We start from the raw sequence: 23,512 nt of genomic DNA, 5'->3' as shown, positions 1-23,512 counted from the left end.
TTCATAGAGCTATGCCGCAGTATAAAATGTGTCTAAAAACTAATGTGAAAACAGCTGTATAAAAATGTCAAAAAACATTAAAGCATACAAATAAGTTTCAATTATATTTATTAGTAAATATGTTTTCAGTATCACCCCAGTATTATTGACTTATTTATTATTTATTTTATCTGTGATTAAAAACTGGGAAATAAGAATTGTTCTACTAAATTGCAAAATGTGCCCTGGAAATTCAAGAAACAGAACTCATTCCATTTCCCCTAAAACAAGAATCACCGTGAGAGAGACAAGATGGTGGGAAAGTAGGTGGACATGGAGTACATCTCTCTCCACAGATGCATCAGGAAGACACCTTCAGACACAGATCTTGCAGAACACCTGCTGAGAATGGGCAGGAGTACTTGACAACCAGAAAAGAAAATACAGAACCACGCAGAACTCAGCAGGATGAAGGAAGGAGGGGAAAAAGAGGCGGGTGAGCCAGACTGGACCTGCACCTGGTGAGGGGGGCCAGGTGGGGGGCTACTGAAAGCAGGGGTCAGGTCCCCACATCGGGGCAATTGTTTGGGACAGACAAGAAGCATATGAGACTGTTGGAGAGGGCAGAGGCTGCTCTGTGACAGGCTGAATGGAATGAGAATCATGCGGACAATTCTTGCTGCAGCCCTTCCTACTCGGGACAGGGACACAAGTCTGCTAGAAAGCTTGGCGGATGGGAGTTGGAGCATAGGGATTGGAGAGCAATCCCAGGGAGAGGCCTGCTGTTGACTGCGGGGGAGCCAGACTGAGGGGATGTGAGGGAGGAGATTGCAGTGGGAAATGCCAGTGGAGGAAAGCAAGGCAGCCGTGGAGGCAAGGAATTAATGCTGAGTCACATGCAGGAGGTGAAGCCATCACTGTTCCCTCTCTCTCCCCACATGCCAGACTGGCAGCTAAACAATAGAAAACGACCCCCAGAGAGGCTGGCCCTTAGTGCCTAACTCACCGAGCCACAGAGAAGGACCAGCCAAATAAGCCCTTTGAATGCCAGCTGCCAGAGGCTAGAAAAAGACTCTAATAATGCCACAGCCCCTAAGCTGAGGCAGCCGGTGTCCCTGTCCACTTGATTCTACCAGGGTCCCCAAGACCCAAGCAGTTGAGACACTTCCACACTCAATCCTCACGGGGGCAGAGCTGCCAGAGGCTGGGAAAAAGCCTAATAGTGCCTATCTCCTGCAACAATAGCTGCTGGCACTCCTGTGTAGTGGCATTGCCAGGGTCCCAGTAATCCAAGCAACCATGCCACCTCCACACTCAATCTCCACCGGGACTGAGCTGCCAGAGTCTAGGAAAAACCCTAAGAGCACCGTATCTCCCACTTCTCTAGCCACCGGCTTCCCTGCCTACCTGATGCTGCAAAGGTGCCTGCAATCCAAGCAGCTGCAGCACTCCACACCTAATCCTCACTCTGGCAGACCCAGGTCCTCCAGGGCAGCCTCAGGAGCAAATCCCTGTGGACAACCCACATGCAGGGGTAGAGATAAAACCACAGTTGAAACCCAGGGGCAGTGTGGCTAAGGAAGAGAACCAAAAGCCTTCTCACCAGCTATACAAGTTGCAGATCAAATCCACACAATCGACTAGGCAGAACCTGTGTCTATGGAATATATAAAAGGACAATAGGATTCCCACAAAAGAAAATGCTCTAGTTCTGGCAGCTGTGGACATTGGAGGCAAGAAGATGCAGGAGTGGGTCCAAATTAGAGTCTGAGCTGCCCCTATAGCAGGTTCAAAGACCAGCCCGGTACTGGACGGCATCCCAGGGAGGTGCAGTGGGCTGTGACTCACAGTGAGGGAAAGGACGCTGAGAGCTAAGATCCGACAAAAACACATTATTCTTACATATTGACTTGCTCTACAATTGGTTCTGGAATTTTTTTCTTCCTCTGTTTTGCTTGTTTTGTTTTTCCTCTGTTGCTGTTGTTGTTGATTTTAATAGTACTAATAACTCTGTTTAAGCTTTTGAGAAATTTCTTTTAATCACACTTTTTAATTCTTTTGTATACTGCTACCTCTAAAGTGGCCTTTAGTGATTCTCTGGGGTTATTTCTTTTTTTTAATTATTTTTATTTATTATTATTATTGATTTATTATTTTTAAGATTTTTTCTTTTGTTTGTTTTCTTAATGCTCTTTTCTTGCTGTAGTTATTCCTTAATATGCATAATCTTCTTTATATACTTCTATTTAACTTTGCTTTTCTAATTCTTCCTCTCTGTTCTTCCTTTTCTTTCTTTCATCATGTTAGTTTTGTCTTCTTTGCTTTATTCCCCAGTTGGCACCTTGCTTTGGTTTTGCTTTCGGTTTGTACTTCAGATAGTTTTGTTTTTAACTGGTTGATATTTTTGGTTCCCTTTGCTCGTTAGTCAATCTCTTGTAAGTTCTTTTCTTTAAACTGTTTTGGTATATGTGTGTGTTTATATTCCATTATTCTTGTTATTATTGCCTGATTTTGTATTCACCATTTGTCTGGGGCTCATTTTTTGTTTCTTGTTTTGTCATTTTTGTATGTTTGCTTTAATCCCCTTTAATGCCATAACAAATGACTTGTGGAGTCTCAGTTTCCCAGACAGAGATGGAGCCTTTGGAGTGGGAGTGATGAGTCCAACCCCATAAAGTACCAGAGATTCCTAACCTAGAGAGCATAATTAGTGAGGACTCCCATGACGGCCAACACCTGATTACAAGACCAGCGTCACCCTAATACTGGCGGCACACAGAGCAGGATGCCTCACCCAAACAACAAGTAAGACCATTCCCCGAGAGGACACATATCCCCACTAAAAGATTGCATGATCCACCCCCGCCCTAGCTTCAGGAAATTTCACTGATGGCCTCCAGATCGCTATCTCTGGTCCAGATGTTTCTTGGGCTGAATCTAGAAATCCAACAGCCACCTGGATATCGTCAAGGAAGCTCAACTCCACACATGACCAAAACAGTTAGCTCTATCCCTAGCTGATCCCAAACCAGTTCATTGTCTAGACATCCAAACTCTCAGTCACCCAAATGAAAATCAAGTGGTGATTCTAAATTTCTTCCCTTCCCATCTTCCCTGTGCCACTGTTCATAAATTTAAAATCTTTGAATTCATCAAATCCCACCATTCCTCTTCATGGCTCAAGCCTTCATGTGGTTTACTGAATCTATTCATTACTGACCTCCTTGTCCTTGGTCTCTGTCCCTGAGACCTGTCACCATTGTGATACCAGCATGATCTTTGTAGAAACAAACAAACAAAAAAAAAAAAACAGGTCAATCTTCACTTTAAAATCCTTTAATACTCACATCAATACAGCACAAGGCCCAAAATCACTGGCATCATGCAAAAGTTCCCCTATCACCTGGGTCCTGTTAATACTTCCAGCATCTCCTCTTGCCTCTACCCAACAAATATTCCATGCTCCAAAATTAAAAACCAAGTTGCTGCCATAAGATGCTCTCTCTGAAACAGTCGTGATTTTGAATAAACTATTCAAAATGAATAGTGAATAGACTATTCACTCAACCTAAATTGCACTGATTTCCCATAGACTGTTATACAGCTCCCAGAACACAGCTCACTAGTTACCTTTCACGAGTCACCACCCCTGAGACCACAGCAGAGTTAGGGTGTCATGTAGACCCTCAGTAATATTTCCATCATACCTAAGATGCTTCAGATTATAATTATGTGTTTGTGTGGATGTCTGTCCTGCCAAACACTGGGCACCACACATGCTGTTCATGTGCTTTTCTCTCCCACAACAGCAGAGTGTAGCTGCCCCCTGCACTCTTGTTAAGATGCACACAAACACATGTGCACGCAACCTCACACATGCTTTGGACCAGGACTGGAGGGAACCATGGAGAACAGACCTGCACAAGCAGGAGAAATGCACAGACCTGCCCTTTTAGTGGCCTCACTCTCACCATTCCCCATCAGATCCGAGGTTCTCCCTGACAGGGAAGCTGCCTCATTCTGACTGGGAGAAGGACAAGCTGAAGACTGAGGAGGAAGAAGAAATAAATCTTGAGAGTCACCTGCCACAGCTAAGCACCTTGTCTCAGACTTCCTTGGTGGTACAGTGGTTAAGACTCCATGCATGCTTTCATTGTAGAGGGCACAGGTTCAATAGCTGGTCAGGGAAATAAGATACCACCTGTCACTCAATGTGACCAAAAGAAAAATTTGAGTCAACTTTAAAAGAGAAAGAAATAAGACAGACACTCATATGCTTATATACCAGTGTTCAATGAACATTATTCACAACAGTCAAGAGACTTTCAATTATATTTAACATAACTGATGGTTTCCTTATGCCAAAAATGAAGCCAGTAAAGAGTGATTTAGAAATTAGTGCAGATCAAATGAAATGATATTTAGCAACACACTTTACTTAAAAAAAAAAAGAAGCATAAATGACAATGAAGACAAAGACAGATTTCTAAATTCCATTCTTTTTCTTGTTGTGGGGAGAAGGACGGAAAGAAAGTAGTCCTGGGCACAAACAGACCGTTCAAATCCCTCTGGAAATCCCAAGACCAAGCACACGGGAGTGGGAAGAGATTGGGAAGGGACACAGTTCTTAACACAGGCCCCTGAAGGCCACTCTGAGAGTCACTCAGAGGCACAGAACTGGGACCCAGGACCTGCCTCACCCAGCACACTACTGCCCCTCGTCAGATCCCACTAGCCAACAGAAATCAGTGCTCGGCCTACAGACACCTCAAGTCTACAGCATGAAGTGGCCTCTGTGCAGCTGAAAGACATCCCCTCTGCCCCAGAGACACCAGCCGTCCAGCCCATTTCTATTATTGACACTAGAAAGGAGGACGTGTTGCTCCAGAAGACAATTTCCTGCACTGCGCCCTCTGGTGGCCCGTGGCCAATATGAGAAATACCAGGAACCCAGGTTCAGTTCAGTTCGATTCAGTCGCTCAGTCGTGTCTGACTCTTTGCAACCCCATAGACTGCAGCAAGCCAGGCTTCCCAATCCATCACCAACTCCCGGAGCTTACTCAAATTCATGTCCATCAAGTCAGTTATGCCATCCAACCATCTCATCCTCTGTTGTCCCTTTCTCCTCCTGCCTTCAGTCTTTCCCAGCATCAGGGTCTGTTCTAAAGAGTCAGTTCTTCGCATTAGGTGGCCAAAGTATTGGAGTTTCAGCTTCAGCATCAGTCCTTTTAATAAATATTCAGCACCAATTTATTTTAGGATGTACTGGTTGGATCTCCTTGCAGTTCAAGAAGTGCTTAGAAGTCTTTTCCAGCACCACAATTCAAAAGCATCAATTCTTCAGTGCTCAGCTTTCTTTATAGTTCAACTCTCACATCCATAAATGACTGGAAAAACCATAGCTTTGACTAGACGGACCTTTGTGGGCAAAGTAATATCTCTGCTTTTTAATGTGCTGTCTAGGTTGGTCATGACTTTTATTTCAAGGAGCAAGTGTCTTTTAATTTCATGGCTGCAGTCACCATCTGCAGTGATTTTGGAGCCCCAAAAAATAAAGTCCCTCACTGTTTCCATTGTTTCCCCATCTATTTGCCATGAAGATATGGGACCAGATGCCGTAATCTTAGTTTTCTGAATGTTGAGCTTTAAGCCAGCTTTTTCAATCTCCTCTTTCACTTTCATCAAGAGGTTCTTTAGTTCTTCTTCGCTTTCTGCCATAAGGGTGGTGTCATCTGCATATATGAGGTTATTGATATTTCTCCCAGAAATTTTGATTCCAGCTTGTGCTTCAACCAGCCCAGCATTTCTCATGATGTACTCTGCATATAAGTTAAATAAGCACGGAAACAATATACAGCCTTGACGTATTCCCTTCCCGATTTGGAACCAGTCTGTTGTTCCATGTCCCGTTCTAGCTGTTGCTTCTTGACCTGCATACAGATTGCTCAGGAGGCAGGTAAGGTGGTCTGGTATTCCCATCTCTTGAAGAATTTTCCACAGTTTATTGTGATCCACACAATCAAAGGCTTTGGCATAGTCAATAAAGCAGAAGTAGATGTTTTTCTAGAACTCTCTTGCTTTTTCAATGATCCAACAGATGTTGGCAATTTGATCTCTACTTCTTCTGGCTTTTCTAAATCCAGCTTGAACATCTGAAAGTTCACAGTTCATGTAATATTGAAGCCTGGCTTGCAGAATTTTGAGCATTACTTTACTAGCGTGTGAGAAGAGTGCAATTGTGCAGTAGTTTGAACATATTTTGGCATTGCCTTTCTTTGGGATTGGAATGAAAACTGACCTTTTCCAGTCCTGTGGCCACCGCTGAGTTTTCCAAATTTGCTGGCATATTGAGTGCAGCACTTTCACAGCATCATCTTTTAGGATTTGAAATAGCTCAACGGGAATTCCATCACCTCCACTAACTTTGTTTGTAGTGAGGCCTGCTAAGGCCCACTTGACTCCAGGATGTCTGGCTCTAGGTCGGTGATCACACCATCATGGTTATCTGGGTCATGAAGATCTTTTTTGTACAGTTCTTCTGTGTATTCTTGCCACCTCTTCTTAATATCTTCTGCTTCAGTTAAGTCCATGACATTTCTGTCCTTTATTGTGCCTATCTTTGCATGAAATGTTCCCTTGGTATCTCTAATTTTCTTGAAGAGATCTCTAGTCTTTTCCATTCTATTGTTTTTCACTATTTCTTTGCATTGATCACTGAAGAAGGCTTTGTTATCTCTCCTTGCTATTCTTTGGAACTCTGCATTCAGATGGGTATATCTTTCCTTTTCTTCCTTGCCTTTTGCTTCTCTTCTTTTCAAAGCTGTTTGTAAGGCCTCCTCAGAAAACCATTTTGCCTTTTTGCATTTCTTTTTCTTGGGGATGGTCTTGATCACTGCTTCCTGTACAATGTTCATAGTTCTTCAGGCATTCTGGCTATCAGATGTAATCCCTTGAAACTCTTTGTCACTTCCACTGTATAATCATAAGGGATTTGATTTAGGTTATACCTGAATGGTCTAGTGGTTTTCCCTACTTCAATTTAAGTCTGAATTTGGCAATAAGGAGTTCATGATCTGAGTCACAGTTAGTTCCCAGTCTTGTTTTTGTTGACTGTATGGAGCTTCTCCATCTTTGGCTGCAAAGAATATAAACAATCTGATTTCATTATTGACCATCTGGTGATAACCATATGTAGAGTCTTCTCTTGTGTTGTTGTAAGAGGGTGTTTGCTATGACCAGTGTATTCTCTTGCCAAAACTCTGTTAGCCTTTGTCCTGCTTCATTCTGTACTCCAAGGCCAAATTTGCCTGTTACTCCAGGTAGCTCTTGACTTCCTACTTTTGTATTCCAGTCTCCTATGATGAAAAGAACATCTTTTTGGGGTGTTAGTTCTAGAAAGTCTTGTAGGTCTTCATAGAACCGTTCAACTTCAGCTTCTTCAGCATTACTGGTTGGGGCATAGACTTGGATTATCATGATATTGAAAAGTTTGCCTTGGAAATGAACAGAGATCATTCTGTCATTTTTGAGATTGCATCCAAGTACTGCATTTCAGACTCTTTTGTTGACAATGATGGCTACTCCATTTCTTCTAAGGGATTCTTGCCAACAGAAATGCCAGGTTAGATCCTTTTTTTCCTCAGTCTCTGCCTCCAATCTTGGAGAAGGGAATGGCAACGCCCTCCAGTATTCTTGCCTGGAGAATTCCATGGACAGAGGAGCCTGGTGGGCTATAGTCCATGGGGTCAGACCCAACTGAGTGACTAACATGGCACCCTCCAATTCCTGTCCAGCCCTACAAAGACTCAAAGGCTAAGGATCCCTTGCCCTCCACACAACTCTGGGCTATAATCTGTGCTCCCACACTCACAGACCCTAGCAGCACTTACTTCCAGCACATCGACCCCCATTCTTCCCTCAAACTGGGTCCAGGAGCTGCGAATTGATAGCTAGGTGGACCCTGGGAGCTTTCTCTCTAGAATCTCCACAGACTCCAAAAGACACATGTTGAAGCTCACTTCTTAGCACAGTGTTCAGATCTGGGGATTTCATGGACCTGTGTATTTTCCAAACAAAACACATGAAGATAAGATTAATGAGAGCTGGTGATGGCTTTGCTTTTTTCTTTGTGTCTTTCTTTCTTAAAAAATACCAAAAAAAAAAATGTTTTTATTTAAACATGGACCATCATCAACCACCATTTCCTAGGGGGGAAAAAACACACTTTAAGAACAAAATTGGAACTGATCATCTCAGAATATATAAAAATCTTCAATTGAAATAAATTTTAGTTTCACACAAAACACTTCTTTGCCTTTTATCTTCTCATTTTCCCAGAAACTAGTGAACATTTATTACAGATGAGCAAATGAAGAAACTGCATGTGAGGATAAATCAGTACAAACCACCCTGATGCTTCAAGCTTCCTCAGTCATTTCTATCCCAGTGGCATTCTTCTGTTCTCAGATTCTTCCTTCACTATAATAGTTAATCAGTTCCTTCACAGTGATACCACACAACTTCATTATACCACTGATGACATCTCAAGCCTTAAGAAAAGATTGAGCTTATTGTTATTGTTAAGCCAACATTTTCTATCTTTGTAGGTTCAAAGTACTGATTTACACAAAATACTAGCTAGCTTGATAAAGGAAAATAAGACACCGCCCAAGAAGAAAACACCAAAGAAATCTTATGCTTAAAGTATGTTCTTTTGTTACTTGTAAGACATAGCTCTTCATATTTTGACATCTTTAACTTCATTGTACCTTTCATCCTTCATCCTATGTGGTATGAAATTAAGGAATAACCTATAGCTGACAGCACATAAGCATCTGGGGAAATGGTACAAATAGCCTTAGGGACATCACTCCTAACCACCTCCATTCAGTCATAACCAGTGACTGTGTCCATTTCATTCTACTTCCTGCTTCCTCTTAAATCTGTCCTACACCACTACCCTCAAGTCTCACTGCCCCAGCACATGGTTAGTTCAGGTCTATATCAGTTATAAGGCTTTCAGCTAGGACTAATGCAAAACTCATGTCAAAGTGACTTAAAAAGTAAATACATCACCTCATGAAATAGGGACTACAGGGGCAGAGCAATGTCAAGCTTGACTGACTCAGCGCCAGCTCAAGGTCTTCAAGGATCTAGGCGCTCTCAGGCTCTCTGCCCTGGCTCATCGTTTACCTGAGGATAGAATGCTGACTATTGTCCTAAGCAGCATGCGTGCAGTAGTCTTCTTGGTCTACCAAAACAAAATACCACGGGCTGGTGGGAAGAGGGGAACTTAAACAGAAGATGTTTTTTTCTCAGAATTCTGGAAGGTAGAAGTTCAAGGTCAAGTGTTGGCAGGCCTAGTTTCTTCAGAAGCCTCTTTCATAGGCCTGCATATGACCACTGTCTCACTGTATGTTCACACGGTCTTTACTCTCTGCATGCCTCCCTAGTGATCTGTGTATATCCAAATGGCTTCTTCTTGTAAGGATATGAATAAGAGTGGATTGGACCCATACTAATGGCCTCATTTTAGCTTTATACCTCTTTAAGCACTGAACCCCCAAAAGTGGTCATGTTTTGAAGTACTCAGGGTTAGGGTTCTGGTATGAATTTGGGGAGAATACAATTCAACCCATAATAATCTATAATTGTAAGACATATATAGAGGGAAAAGAAGATTCTCTTCCTCTGGCTTTTTTTCAGAAGAAATGAAGGATTTCCCAGAAGCCCAGCACACCTTTCCTCATTTCTCATTGGCCAGAGATAAGACATATGCCACCTCTTGAATCAGCTTTTGGCCAGGAGAGTGAAACAACCTTAATTGCTTCAAATTAATCCTCTGGGATGGTGTTGGTGACCATAGATCAAGGTCTGGTTGAGGCCTGCATTCCTGAAATGGCCTCCTGCTACTTCCTAATCCTCACTGTGTCCAGTGTTGGCCCCTTCCAATCCCTTCCTCATACTGCTGCCAGCAAGGGCCCTTGTAAACCACAAGTACCTCCACAATCCCACTGAAAATACCCATGTCATCAGCCAGAGCACCAGGCTCAACCTCCAACCATGGAAGATGGAACCATTATATACAGGTACACAATAAGCCACTCCAAACCCAGTGGCTTAACAAAGAAACAATCATTTCTTTTGCTTATAAGTCTACAATTTGAGCAGAGCTCTGGTGATGGGGGGGTGGGGGGTATTTCTACCACACCTGGTGCCACTGTGACATTTAAAGACCTTCTCTCTCCTTCTCTCCTCCCTCGGTGACCTTCCCCCCTACTAGTATCTCAACTTTGCCTTCTCTCTTCCTACTCTCCCTTCTTGTTGGTCCTTTAAGGAACTGGAACCTAGTGGTCCGGAGTCAACATTAAGAAAGTAAGAGAGAGAAAGAGGCTGATAGCGCTTGTTGGTCCTTTAATGGACCAGAACCTGCTGGTCCGGAGAGCAAGAGAGAGAAATTGGCTGATATCCCCTGGTTTACGTGGAAAGCCAATAGAGCCCTGTTCTTAGGGCTCGCGCTGCTGCACATAGGCACCAGGTGCCCTCTCGAGTGGGTGAAGGCACAGTGCGCCTTCTCGAGAGGGTCTTAGAAGCCCGGGCAAGAAAGTGAGCTCAGCGGGCCTCCGCGCTCCAAGGAATTAGCCAGAAATAGAAAAAGAGAGAAAGACAGAAAGAAGGAATAGAAAGAAAGAAAGACACGGGGACCAAAGCTCTGATGGAGCAAAGGTGTTTTAATCAACATGGTGTGGGCATATATACTATAGTTATTCTCAGCAAAGATAAAAATTAAAATTCCAGACTTACAAAACATAAGATGATCCCTATCAAAGAGAGTCGCAATCACCTTTTACCGCATGGCTCATAAAAAGGAAGAGGGTACTTATCACCGTAATGAGAAATGCCTGGATTCCTCAGCCCCGGGAAAGGTGTGCCTCTCCTCTTAATTCCTGAATATTCAGGAATCAATAAGGGCCAGAAGGTTCCTGACAGATCCAAAACAGCACCTTGTTAAATGCTTCCTGACACCTTCCTCTATTTCTCTTTGCTTTTTTTTTTATCCCTTGACCCCTTCCATCTTTTCCTTCCTTCCTCTTTCTCTGTCCACCCTTGTCCTTGCTTCTCATATAGTATCAACTGTCATCACCCACTCACTGTCCCATTCTAGACAATGCACCATGGGACTCAGGAGAGATTTCAGGTCAGCCCTCTGCCTCATCCATGTCTCTTTCAGAATCATTATAAAGAGACAGGCAGAGTGATCAAAAATTACATAGCTTCTATGTTTTTCTCCATCTCTTCCATTTTTTCCTAGTCCTCACCTCTCTGAATTGGCAGCTCCCCAGTCAAATGTTAGCACTTTCATCTTTGCCTCAGGTTTTCATGTGTGGAGGACGCAAACTAAAATAAATAGCCCCAGAAGTGCTCCTGGAGAAATGTCAGGATGGGCTTTAGACTCAAATTGCTCACATATGTGAAAGGAAGGGTGACCCATTGCTACTGGTCAGATTGCTTGAACGCCTTGGTGCTTGCCCTCTCCACCTTTTCCTTCCCCATTTTGTGCCCTTGTGCCTTGTAGATCAATTTCTCTCATACTGAACATCCCCGTGCACCAGAAAATAGGAATCAGGGAGAGAAATTAAGAAGGAAACTGTAGAAGCTGCGAGAAATGTTAGAGCATTGGCCATAAAGAAAAGCTGGGCAAAGTGAGGGAAATATTAGAAGGTAGTGATTGCAGCCAACTGATCTTTCCAGTATAGGACAGCCCAAACTAGGGAGACAAGTTGGAATTTGAGGCTGGATTTTGTGTGATGATATGCTGGAATGGGTTGGAAGAATTAAAAGGAGTAATTGATTCTGAGAGAGTATTGCTTTTGTGAATTTAGATGCACCACCAACGAGCAGTCCATGTCAACAGAATTCAAAATGTACATTAGGCCAAAAAAATGACAGTATGTGTGTGCAAAGACAGAGAATAATGTGGAGGAAAACCTTGCCCCCTCCCCACATCACATCCAACCCAGCGTCTCCAAGTGACCTCCTTACGTTTTATTGTTAAAAAGAAAATTTCATTGTAAAAAATTAACACACATACAGAGAAGGATATAAAATAGAATTGTACCATTTAATGAATTTTAAAAAGCAAATACTTATGGACTTATCAACTTCCATAAGAATTAAAATTTTGTCAGGACTCCAGACATATTCCTTCCAGATGGCAAATCCCTTCTGAGTCATACTCTTCAAGATGATTTGCAGATATTGAAACCCCCAACAGGTAAAAGAAGGTATCTATGCTGACCACAAGCAAGTAGAGTCCAGATCATTGGAAGCAGACGGTTGATGATGTTGACTTTCAATTTCTTCACCAACAACCAATCAGAAGAATGTCCTCTAGCTGATCCTGCACCCTGCAACATTTTCCCTCTTCCTGTCTTTAAAACCTTTTCCCTGAAAACCAATGAGGAGTTCAGGGGCTGGGGGCGGGGGGTGGAGGTGGCGAGCGCTAGCTACACAAACTTCTTGCTGTCACCTACAGTAAACGCTGCACTTTCCTTCACCACAACCCTGTGTCGGTAGATAGGTTTTCCTGCACATAAGGCAGAAGACCCAAGTTTGGTTCAGTAACACCCTGGCATGAGCAGAGAGAAATAAGGCAAGAGGTAACAAAAGTAAGTAGAGAACAAAAAAGAAATGAGCAGGAAGGAAAATCAGGAGTGAGTTAGTAAGGAATAAACACTTAATAAGGCAGTGAAAAAAAGAAAAGATATCGGGGGAAAAAAAAAAGCAAATGCAGTTGACCCTGGAGCAAAGCAGGTTTGACTGATACTGATCCACTTACACATGGGGTTTTTCTCCCCAATATTAAATAATATAGTACTACACAATTCATTACTTGTTGAATGTGCAGATGCCAACCACAAACAGACCAACTTCATATATGGAGGATCTATGGGTACAGACAATCAACTATAATTTATAGATGGATTTTAGACCATGAGGCGGGTTGGTGCCCACAACCCACACATTGTTCAAGAGTCAACTGTACATTAACAGTAGCTGACAAACAACATACAAATCAGGTTTAGCCAAGAGCAACCGCAAGGCTTTCACTTCACCCTCCAGCGGGGACAGCTGCCACCCAACCCATGACAAGTCCGCGGCCTCAGCTGTGGCTGCAGCGTCCCCCTCAGTAGACACCAGATGACCTCTTCGCACAGGCTTGCCATTGAGAACTACACAGTGAGCTGTGTGTAAATGATGTGTACTCCTCTGTCAGGAGGTGACATTGGAAGACTGCCAGAGACATTTTCAAGGAAGGATTGGTTTGGGGTTGTCTGGATGTGAAAACAAAATCACGCACTGACACAACATTCTCAACATTTGGATCATCTAACACAAACATGGGTCAAGTGCCTGGCAGCTTAGAACCAAAAACATACACTGTGTCACCTATCACAGAACAATGCAACTGAAGACACTCAGAGCAGACTTGCATTAAAATGAAGAGCAGATTTGTGAAGGCTTGAATCTGAGTTTGGTACTACCTTCTCACACTAACATGGTAAAGAATAATGTTAATATCAAGTTTTCTTATAAAAGAGAGTCTATAAACCTTGGTTATGATGCTGACTTGGATTCTCTTGGACCTACAATCCATGGTTGAGCTGTCTTTGAGTGTGAGGACTGGTTTTCTGGGTTCCAGCCCATGACTTGGGACAGTGACAAATCCAAGCTGACAAGGAATAACTTTGTAGTGCATTACAGGGCTGGGGATTTCCAGCTAAATTCAATGTCAGTGATTCTGGGGACAGAATTTGGAGGATCCATTTATCAGAAAGAAATTCATCTTGACATTTGGGTGAATGTTGCTTGGATATTAGGTACCAGCTGCACTCACTTGGTCATTACAGCTAAATATCATCTGGGTTTCACTGCATCTGTTTCCGCAAAAACCAACAGCTCTAGTTTAGTTGGTGTAGGCTACATTCAACCACTGTTTCTGATGTGAACCTGACACTGTCCTGGTAAACAGGAAGTGCATTACTGCTAGAGGCCACGAACTTAGCCTTTCTGTGGGGTCGGAAGTTCATCCAGCTGTAGAAACTTCTGGGAAGGAATATCAGAAGATTGGGTCTTACTTAACAGAATTCCCCTGTGACTAGTAGGATTAACTCCCCCTCCTCTGAACCCCAGTGACCAAAACTGACATTTCAGATCACATCAGATCACATCACTCTCCATTTGGGGAATGGAGAGTGTTTCCCAGCAGCCCTGGAGGGTGTTTCACAGCAGCCCTGACCTCTATCCAGGTAGTTATCATGCCACCCCCACACCCACTGGTATCTGGAGTGGAGGATTCAAGGTGCAGACTGGCAGGACTGAGCCCTTCATATAGGGATCTGAGGATTTCTCCTGTAGATTGGGTCAAAATTAAGTTGCGTTGAGGACACCCAACTAGCTGTTAGTGAATTGTTTGGTGTTGTGATAACCCTTCCCAACACAGAGATATTGCAATTAGTACTAGAATCATTTTAGGAACACTGTCCTGATTGTCAAAGCTGGAGGAATAAAGGAAACGGCAGTTGTGACCTCAATCTAATTTTTTCCTACTGAATCTAAGTAATAGTTATCTTTTCTGCTTTCAGATGTTTATGTTGAGGGCTTGATTTGACTAACCAATAATAGTATGGTAGGAAAATTAAGGAATGATTTTCCCCTGCTCTTAATCTCCTTCATGGGTCCAAAGAAAGAGGGGCAAACTTGTGTTCTGGACCCAAGACTTATAGTTCCAAACTCAGAACATGTAAAATGGAAATCAAACTCAATAGGAGGCATTATTTTAATAATGAGACCTTCTCGGTCTCAGCCAATTTCCAAAAAGAATTCAGACTTAGAAGCACAAAGTGATGCAATTTATTCCCCTCCCCACCTTATTAACATTCCATTTTTCCCTCTCTGACTGTCTGGGCTTCCGTGTCTCACACCACACAGCTCTCAGTGGTAGAACAGGAGCACAGCTGCCTTAGTGATCTCCCGGCTGGAGCTGTAACCACAATCAGCTCCGTATCCATCCAGTCAAAGGAGGAGAAATCCCCACACTGCACAGGATTGCCCTTTGGGAAGAATCTTCCTCCACTGATGCAGTGCTTTAGGACAGGGAGAAGACACAGTGAGGGGTTGGCTACGGACACCACTAAGCTCTTTATCTTAGAATCCTCCAGAATCTTTGGTCCTATTCTTACTTGGCTTTGTCCTCCCACAAACCCCTCTCCTCCAGTGGACTGTGAAACCATGCACTTTCTTGAATTCCTTTTGACCTTGCTTCACATTAATTCTTAGCCCTGTCAGCACACATTTTCCCCTCAATCGATTCTCTAAGTGCTATTCCTCAGGGCTCTGTCCACACCTCACTCTCTGGTTGCTGGATCATCTTCATAAATTAGGACCCCTTGTTTATGTTGTTATCACAGGTGGTTATCTCATGAGATTGCCGTCATGCATTTATATCTTTGTCCCACTTCATCTGAGTTCCTTAAAATGACTCTGTCAACTTTGAATGTCTAATATCTATTGCTTTGTAGGTATCCTAGCATGTATTTTAAGGGAATCAGTTTTTGCAGGGGTTCATGCAAATGGGACTTCCCAGGTGGCTCAGTGGTAAAGAATCTGCCTGCCAAAACCAGAGATGCAGGTTGGTCCCTGGGTTGGGAAGATCCCCTGGAGGAGTGCTTGGCAACCCACTTCAGTATTCTTGCATGATAACTATAGTGAATAATATTATATTGTACAAAGAAAAGTTGTGAGAGAGTTGATATTAAAGTTTCTTATCACAAGAAAAAAATTTGTGACTATATGTTTGTGACTTACTGTGATCACATACAATATATTAAAATATAGAATTAGTATGGCATACACTTGAAGCTAACATAATGTTATATATCAACTGCATCTCAATTAAAAGAGTAGTAACAATGTAAAAACTATGTTCAGTGCTCGCTTCGGCAGCACATATACTAAAATTGGAACGATACAGAGAAGATTAGCACGGCCCCTGTGCAAGGATGACACGCAAATTCCTGAAGCGTTCCATATTTATTTAAAAAAAAAAAAAAACTATGTTCATACAGACACACACATGGACAGACCGTGTATCTTCTCAAAACTCACAAACTCAGAGTTGCAGCCAGTGACCCTCATCCCAGCACACAGGGCATGGGTTGCTTTCTCATTATTAAACACCCTGAACAGGAAATATCCTGCAACAAATTCTCCTGGGAAGGAAGAGGGAGAGGAAGGGCCAAGTACTAAAAGGACAAACAGGAAATATCTTTGACAAACCCAAAATGAACTGAAATTGTTAGTTTCTTAGTCATGTCCAACTCTTTGCAAACCCATGGACTGTAACCTGCCAGGCTACAGAGGAAGACTGGAACTTGCCAGGCTCCTCTGTCCATGGGGATTCTCCAGGCAAGAATACTGGAGTGAGTTGCCATTCCCTTCTCCAGGGGATCATCCCAACCCAGGGATGAATATTGGGTCTCCTGCATTGCAGGCAGATTCTTTACCTGTCTGTGCTACCAGGGAAGTCCTTGACTAGCCAAGGAATTCCCTAAGTCAACAGATCAAGTTACAGCTCAGCACTCCAATCTGTGGGAATTGGAGCCACCTCTAGAGAGTGGCTGCTACATACTGGCTCTGAACTTGGCTAGAAGAGACTCTCCCTCCATCTGGGTCAAGAGGACCAAGGCTCAGGTCACAAGAGGTCACTTTTCTGCCTAAAGCTCATATAACTGCAGAAGAAGATAACAGTAGAAGACTTCTAGAAGTTCAGCAGGAATAAGCAATGATCAGAAGTGGCCATCAGTTTCTGCTAGCACACTTCTCATCCAATTATCATGACTTTATTTGCCCAATCTGCCATTACCTGGGGCTTGCCAGGTAGCACTAATTGTAAAGAACCCACCTGCCAATGCAGGAGACATAAGAGACATGGGTTGATCCCTGTGTTGGGAAGATCCCCTGGAGGAGGTCATGGCAACCCACTCCAGCATTCTTGCCTGGAGAAGCCCCATGGACAGAGGGTCACACAGAGTCAGACATGACTGAAGCAACTTAGCAGGAATGCACACATGCACGTACCATTACCTGCTCTCATTGAAATAGTAAATGTAAAAAAGCGATGGCTCTCAGAGAAGAAAAAGAAATAAAAAGAATATAGATCAGAAAAGACGGAAACCTCACACTGTCTGCAAATGACATGATACTAACATAAAAAACCCTAAAGATACTATCCGAAAATTACTAGAGCTAATCAGTGAATTTAGCAAAGTTGCAGGATACAAAATCAATACACAGTAATCACTTTCATTCCTATACATTGATGATGAAAAATCATAAAGAGAAATTAAGAAATCAGTCCCATTCACCATTGCAACAAAAAGAATAAAATATCTAGGAATAAACTTCCCTAAGGAGATAAAACAACTGTACACATAAAATTATAAGACACTGATGAAAGAAATCAAAGATGAAATAAACAGATGAAGAGATAGCCCATGTTCCTGGGTAGGAAAAATCAATATTGTGAAAATGACTATACTACAAAATGCAATCTATAGATTCAATGTGATCCCTGTCAAATTACCAATGGCATTTTTCACAGAACTAGGACAAAAAATTTTACAATTTATATGGAAACACAAAAGATCCCGACTAGCCACAGCAGTCTTGAGAAAGAAGAATGGAGCTGGTGGAATCAACCTTCCTGACTTCAGATTATACTACAAAGCTACAGTCATCAAGACAGTATGGCAACTGGCACAAAAACAGAAATACAGATCAATCGAACAAGATAGAAAGCCCAGAAATAAACCCATGCACCTATGGCAACCTTATTTTTGACAAAGGAGGCAGGAATATACAATGGGGCAAAGATAGTCTCTTCAATAAATGGTGCTGGGAAAACTGGACAGCTACATGTAAAAGAATGAAATTAGAACACCTCCTAACACCATACACAAAGATAAACTCAAAATGGATTAAAGACCTAAATGTAAGACCAGAAACTATAAAACTCTTGGAGGAAAACATAGGCAGAACACTCAATGACATAAATCAAAGCAAGATTCTCTATGACCCACCTCCTAGAGTAATGGAAATAAAAACAAAAGGAAACAAGTAGGACCTAATTAAACTTAAAAGCTTTTGCACAGCAAAGGAAACTATAAGCAAGGTGAAAAGATAACCATCAGCATGAGAGAAAATAGTGCAAATGAAACAACTAAGGGTTAATTTCCAAGATATGCAAGCAGCTCATACAACTCAATACCAGGAAAACAAACAACACAATCAAAAAGTGGGAAAAGACATAAACAGACATTTCTCCAAAGAAGACACACAGATGGCTAACAAACACATGAAAAGATGCTCAACATCACTTGTTATTAGAGAAATGCAAATCAAAACTACAATGAGATAATACTTCACACTGGTCAGAATGGCCATCATCAAAAAACCTACAAACAGTAAATGCTGGAGAGGGTGTGGAGAAAAGGAAACACTCTGGCACTGTTGGTGGGAATGTAAATTAATACTGCCACTATGGAAGACAGTATGGAGATTCTTTTTAAAAAACTAGGAATAAAACAACCATATGACCCAGAAATTCCACTCCTAGGCATATACACTTAGGAAGCCAAAATTGAAAGAGACACATGTATCCCATTGTTCATTGCAGCACTATCTACAATAGCTAGAACACGAAAGCAACCTAGATGTCCATCGACAGATGAATGGATAAAGAAGTTGTGGTACATATACACAATGGAGTATTACTCAGACATAAAAAGGAACACATCTGAGTCAGTTCTAATGAAGTAGATGAACCTAGAGCCTCTTACACAGGGTGAAGTAAGTCAGAAGGAGAAAGATAAACATATTATACTAACACATATATACAGAATCTAGAAAGATGGTACTGAAGAATTTATTTTCAGGGCAGCAGTGGAGAAACAGACATAGAGAACAGACTTATGGACATGGGGAGAGGGGATGAGAGGGTGAGATGTATCGAGAGAGTAACATGGAAACTTACATTACCATATGTAAAATAGATAGCCAATGGGAATTTGCCGTGTGGCTCAGAAAACTCAAACAGGGGCTCTGTATCAACCTAGAGGGGTGGGATGGGGAGGGAGATGGGAGGGAGAACCTCTTCAGATGTTCAAGAGAGAGGGGATGTATGTATACCTATGGCTGATTCATGTCGAAGTTTGACAGAAAACAACAAAATTCTGTAAAGCAATTTTCCTTCAATTAAAAAATAAATAAAATTTTTAAAAGTGATGGCTCTTATTTTCACACCAACGACTTATGTTCTATGGATTTATTACCTGAAAAAATGTCTTCTTTAATGTTTATCCTTCATAAAAAAAAAAAATTTTCTTCTCCACTTTGATAGTTGCTCTCACCAGGGAATATTAGCCTAGTATTTACTATTCTAAGAATCATACAGGGTGTTGGTTAAGAAGCCTGGGTTTACATCCTGCAGAATGGAGAAGATAAGAATTCTAACTTCATACTTTTCTCATGATGATTAAATGACACAGAACAAGGTCAAGTTCCTGGAAATGAGAGAGATACACTGTGTTGATAAGTGTTCAGTAAATGCTACAAACTGATCACTGTTGTGATTTATAATTTCCTCCAAGAGAGCAGGAAAGAACTGATGAATGGGATTTGGAAGGAGACACTCACGCTGACCATATGGTGAGTAATAAGATGCCGTTTTTTTCAGCATCACCAAAGTCGTAGTCCACAGGAATGGCTGGGCCATTGTCAGTCTGAAAACTCCCTGCTCTGTACTTCACTGGGAATTTCTGCAGAGACCCAAAATACAGGTTGTGTGAGGACAGGAAAAAAAGCTGCCACATTGGGAGTAAGGAATTCAGAGCCCTCAGGTGTTATTCCGCAGAAATCATTCCGCAGTGACGCCTTCTCCCTGCCCTCAGCCCAACCTCAAGACCCCTGTCCTTCACCCTCTCTCCTCCCCTAAGGCTTCTTCTCTTGCTCAGCAGAGGTAGCACATGATTTCAGCTGACCCACAGGTGGAAGAAACAGCCAAGCATGAGTATCTGCTAGTGATCAGGGACTCAGAGCAGACTTACTCCTCACCCCAAACACTTGGCTCTCTGTCCACCAAAGGTAATGCCCCCACCCCCAGCCAGCAGCCCCATGTACCTGGTAGAGTCCAAACAGATTCTGTCCCAGTCTCCGGAAGAAGCCAGTGTTGGTGTGGTACCTCAGCAGGGAGCTGTTCCTCCAGTGCTGCAGGGGGGACTTGTTGGGCACGTGCCAGATGCCCAGGTCCTGGGCCTGGATGTCGTAGTAGCCAGGGCTCTGCAGAGGGACACACACTCAGGTTCACTGACCCAGGAGGTGCCACCAGCCAAAGACTCCCACACACAACCCTCCCTTGAGCTGAGAGCTCAGGGCTCCAGGGAACAGGTGCCCAGCAGTGCTCAGATACCCCCATCTCCAGTAGGCAATGAGGCCCCACCACCCAAACAGCCTTGCTTCCAAGAGATTGGGATTCAAAGCACAGACTTCTGTCTTTCTTCTTCTCCAGCCCCACCTCCACATCCCCATCTCCCACCCTCCCTTCTGCATGCTCTGCTCCAGCCACACCCCGCTCCCCACCCTTTCTCAACTGGGTGCTCAGTGCCACCCACCCTGTAGTCATCACTGGTGGCCGCCTCTGCAGACCCAAACGTGTTGTAATTGGCCCAGTTGCCATCCCCCTCTGTGTAGTCAGCCCTGTTGCCCTGCTAACTGGACCAGCGATCGCCCAACGTGCACTTCCCGAGCATGCGGTTCTCATGCACACTGGCCACCAGGGTCCAGCCAACACCCCCAGAAGGTCTGGTAGACAACACCATTCTCAGTGCGGAGGTGATACAGGCCATCTGCAGAGGGAACCAGTCAGAGACCCTGTGTCTAGAGCACAGGGTCCATCTCAGACCCACAACCAGAAAGATTCTGGGAATTCAGAAATGTATCCTGAAGGCTCCCACAAATACCTGCTTGTTGAGGACAATTCTCTGTGGACACTGACTGCCTTTGTTCCATGCTACCTTTCCAAAAACTAAATCCTTAGAAGACAGAGATGATATCTCCCTCTGGATGGAGCCTCCTTCTGACCAGGAGAGTTCAGAAATCAGCGCCTGACCACATCTCAAGTCTACATCAGGAAGTAGCCTTTGCGACTCAGAGCAAAGGGCAGGCATGGTCACTGCCATGAGATTCAGATTTCCTAAGTACAGAGTTCCTCTCCTGGACCCAGCCCTTGAGAGAATAAATTCTCTGATGGAAAAAATGGTGGTTGTTTCTTGACAAGCCCAATTTGTCGGCCTGCTTGGCAGACAAACCACCTGTGCAGCTGTCTCCTGGCCCTCTTCCCATCATTCTGTTGGGACTGAGGCTCAGGAAACCAGCACAAGAAAATGGTGATACTCTGACTACTGCTATGAATGTGAATAATAAATTTTCTTGTCTCACTGTCAGGAATTTCACATTTTCTACCAGCATCTGTGAAACTGTGACTGGCAAAATCTTCAGCTTACAAGAAGGGGAAAATGAAAAGCTTAGACCCATCATTGCTCCTGCCACCACCTTAAGAGTCACTAGGAACACTGCATTTCTCTTTGTGTTCACAAGATCATGTTTGCTATCCTTGGGTTGGACAGAAAACCCTCAACATTTCCACTGGAAATAACCTTGGCTGGAAGCCGGAGTCAGAAAAGACAGAAGAGATAGGCATAGTTTTCTTCATCTCCATGACACAGATCTGTTCAGCTTAAAAGTGCCTAAAATAAGAGGGTACGAGGTTGGTTTATTACTTACCACCTGTTTCACTACAAATTTCTTTGATTTCCTTGCAGCTTTGAGGCAGGAAAGACCGCAAAGGGACACAGGTTTTACTCTCCCAAAACATCTCAGTAGAACAGGACACTGCTAGAGGAGGAAAGATAATTCTCATTATTAGTCTGGAGCCACTCAACGCCAGCCTTCCAGGGCATCAACTCTCAGCCCCTGCCCACTTCACCAGTTCATCACTGGACTGTGAGGCCACAGAGGTCAGGGTCCTCTCTGCTAAGACTAACGGACTCCCGATCTAGTAAGGCTTTACACTTGCATTGTTCTGCTCCACTAATTAAAAATGAAAACTATTAATATCATTATGCCCACCTTGACCAATGGACTTGTGAGAATGGGTACCACACATTGGCACAACCCTCACCTCCTTAGCACAACCCTCACCAGCTCCCTCCAAGAACCCAGAGGCCAAGGCCATATGAGCCAGAGTAGCTAAAAGGAAGCACAGTCTTCACCATGGCTCCCTTGAGCCCCCTCAGCCACACAGAGGCACACACTGGGGCCCCAGGAACCTTGCAGAGACAAGCTATCAGCACTCAGACTGCAGCTCAAGTTGGCTGCAAAGTGTGACTTGTCTGCATCTCCATGATGCCCCCTCTGGACCAGGACTCCAGCATCCAGCCCAGCTCTATTTCTGCTCCTCTGCACACCTGGGTAGCTGATCAAACTGCTGCTCCTGAGAGACTTGCCCGTACTCGGCCCTCTGGTGGGCACAGAGGGGAACAGCAGGAGATACAATCTGGCCCTTGGCTCCTTAAGAGAAAGGAGATCCGCAGTCACTGGCAGGTCCATTTTTTTTCTCCTTCCATCCTTGCTCTTAGAACTTTGTGAGTAAGGAAACCTCAAATGGAAAATGATGGGATTCTTGGCATTCTTGAACCTCCTGGAATAGCCCCCACCTCATCCAACCCTCCTTTCTCTAAAAATTTCCGTCTCTGAGACCAAGACCTGAACCAGCATCATGGCTCCCCACACACTCAGATCTTGTCTCAGACTCAGAGAGTCCCTCCTTCCTTCCGACAGGTGCCAGGAGCTGAGGCTCAGGTGGAGACTCCGAGCTACTTACTGGCTCTGCAGAGTCCTGAGGCGGGTGAAGTGCTGAGCCTTTATGGGGAGAGCAAACCACGCCGGCCCTGCCCATCCCAGCCCACTTCAGGCCAAAGGCCCCACCCTCAAGCTGCCTTCCCTTGAAGGTTCCTGGGCCTCGGCCCCTGGCTATGAGAAGGATTGTGTAACCGGCTGGAGGGACGGGAGGCAGCACTCGTGGGCACGCAGGTGACACTCGCCATGAGGAGGGCCAGCCCTGCCGGGTCAGAGCACACAGTGTTCCCTCCGTAACAGACTCTCAGGATGGACGGGACCTCACGGTTCTTCCCTGCAGCCTGTCCTGCTCCCACCTCAGTCAGACGCTCCAGGGCCTCACACACCTGTCAGGTCGTCATCCTTCCAGTCTCTGCTGAAGCCTCTCCGTGAAGCCTGCCCTGACACCCCCATCCCCACCCAAAGCTGGGGGTCCCCTGTCCTCTCTCCCCAGAGTATCCCTCTCCAGGCTACTGTGTCCAGCTCCTAATTATGACATGTTGTCACACTGTCACTTCAT

The 23,512-nt window shown here is 43.9% G+C and overlaps 1 non-coding gene and 1 pseudogene across 1 annotated transcript; one reads left to right on the top strand and one right to left on the bottom strand.

Moving 5' to 3' along the window:
• Positions 1 to 14,973: 14,973 nt before the first annotated feature.
• Positions 14,974 to 23,053, bottom strand: LOC136171879 (intelectin-2-like; annotated as a pseudogene).
• LOC136156669 (U6 spliceosomal RNA) lies at positions 15,969 to 16,075 on the top strand. The gene has a single exon (XR_010661158.1). It is a non-coding gene; the product is annotated as a U6 spliceosomal RNA (small nuclear RNA).
• Positions 23,054 to 23,512: the final 459 nt, after the last annotated feature.

This window comes from Muntiacus reevesi, chromosome 1, assembly GCF_963930625.1.
Source record: "Muntiacus reevesi chromosome 1, mMunRee1.1, whole genome shotgun sequence".
In the NCBI taxonomy this organism is placed as follows: Eukaryota; Metazoa; Chordata; class Mammalia; order Artiodactyla; family Cervidae; genus Muntiacus; species Muntiacus reevesi.
Note: the sequence above shows the minus strand (reverse complement) of the source record. Positions and strands in the feature narration are given on the sequence as shown.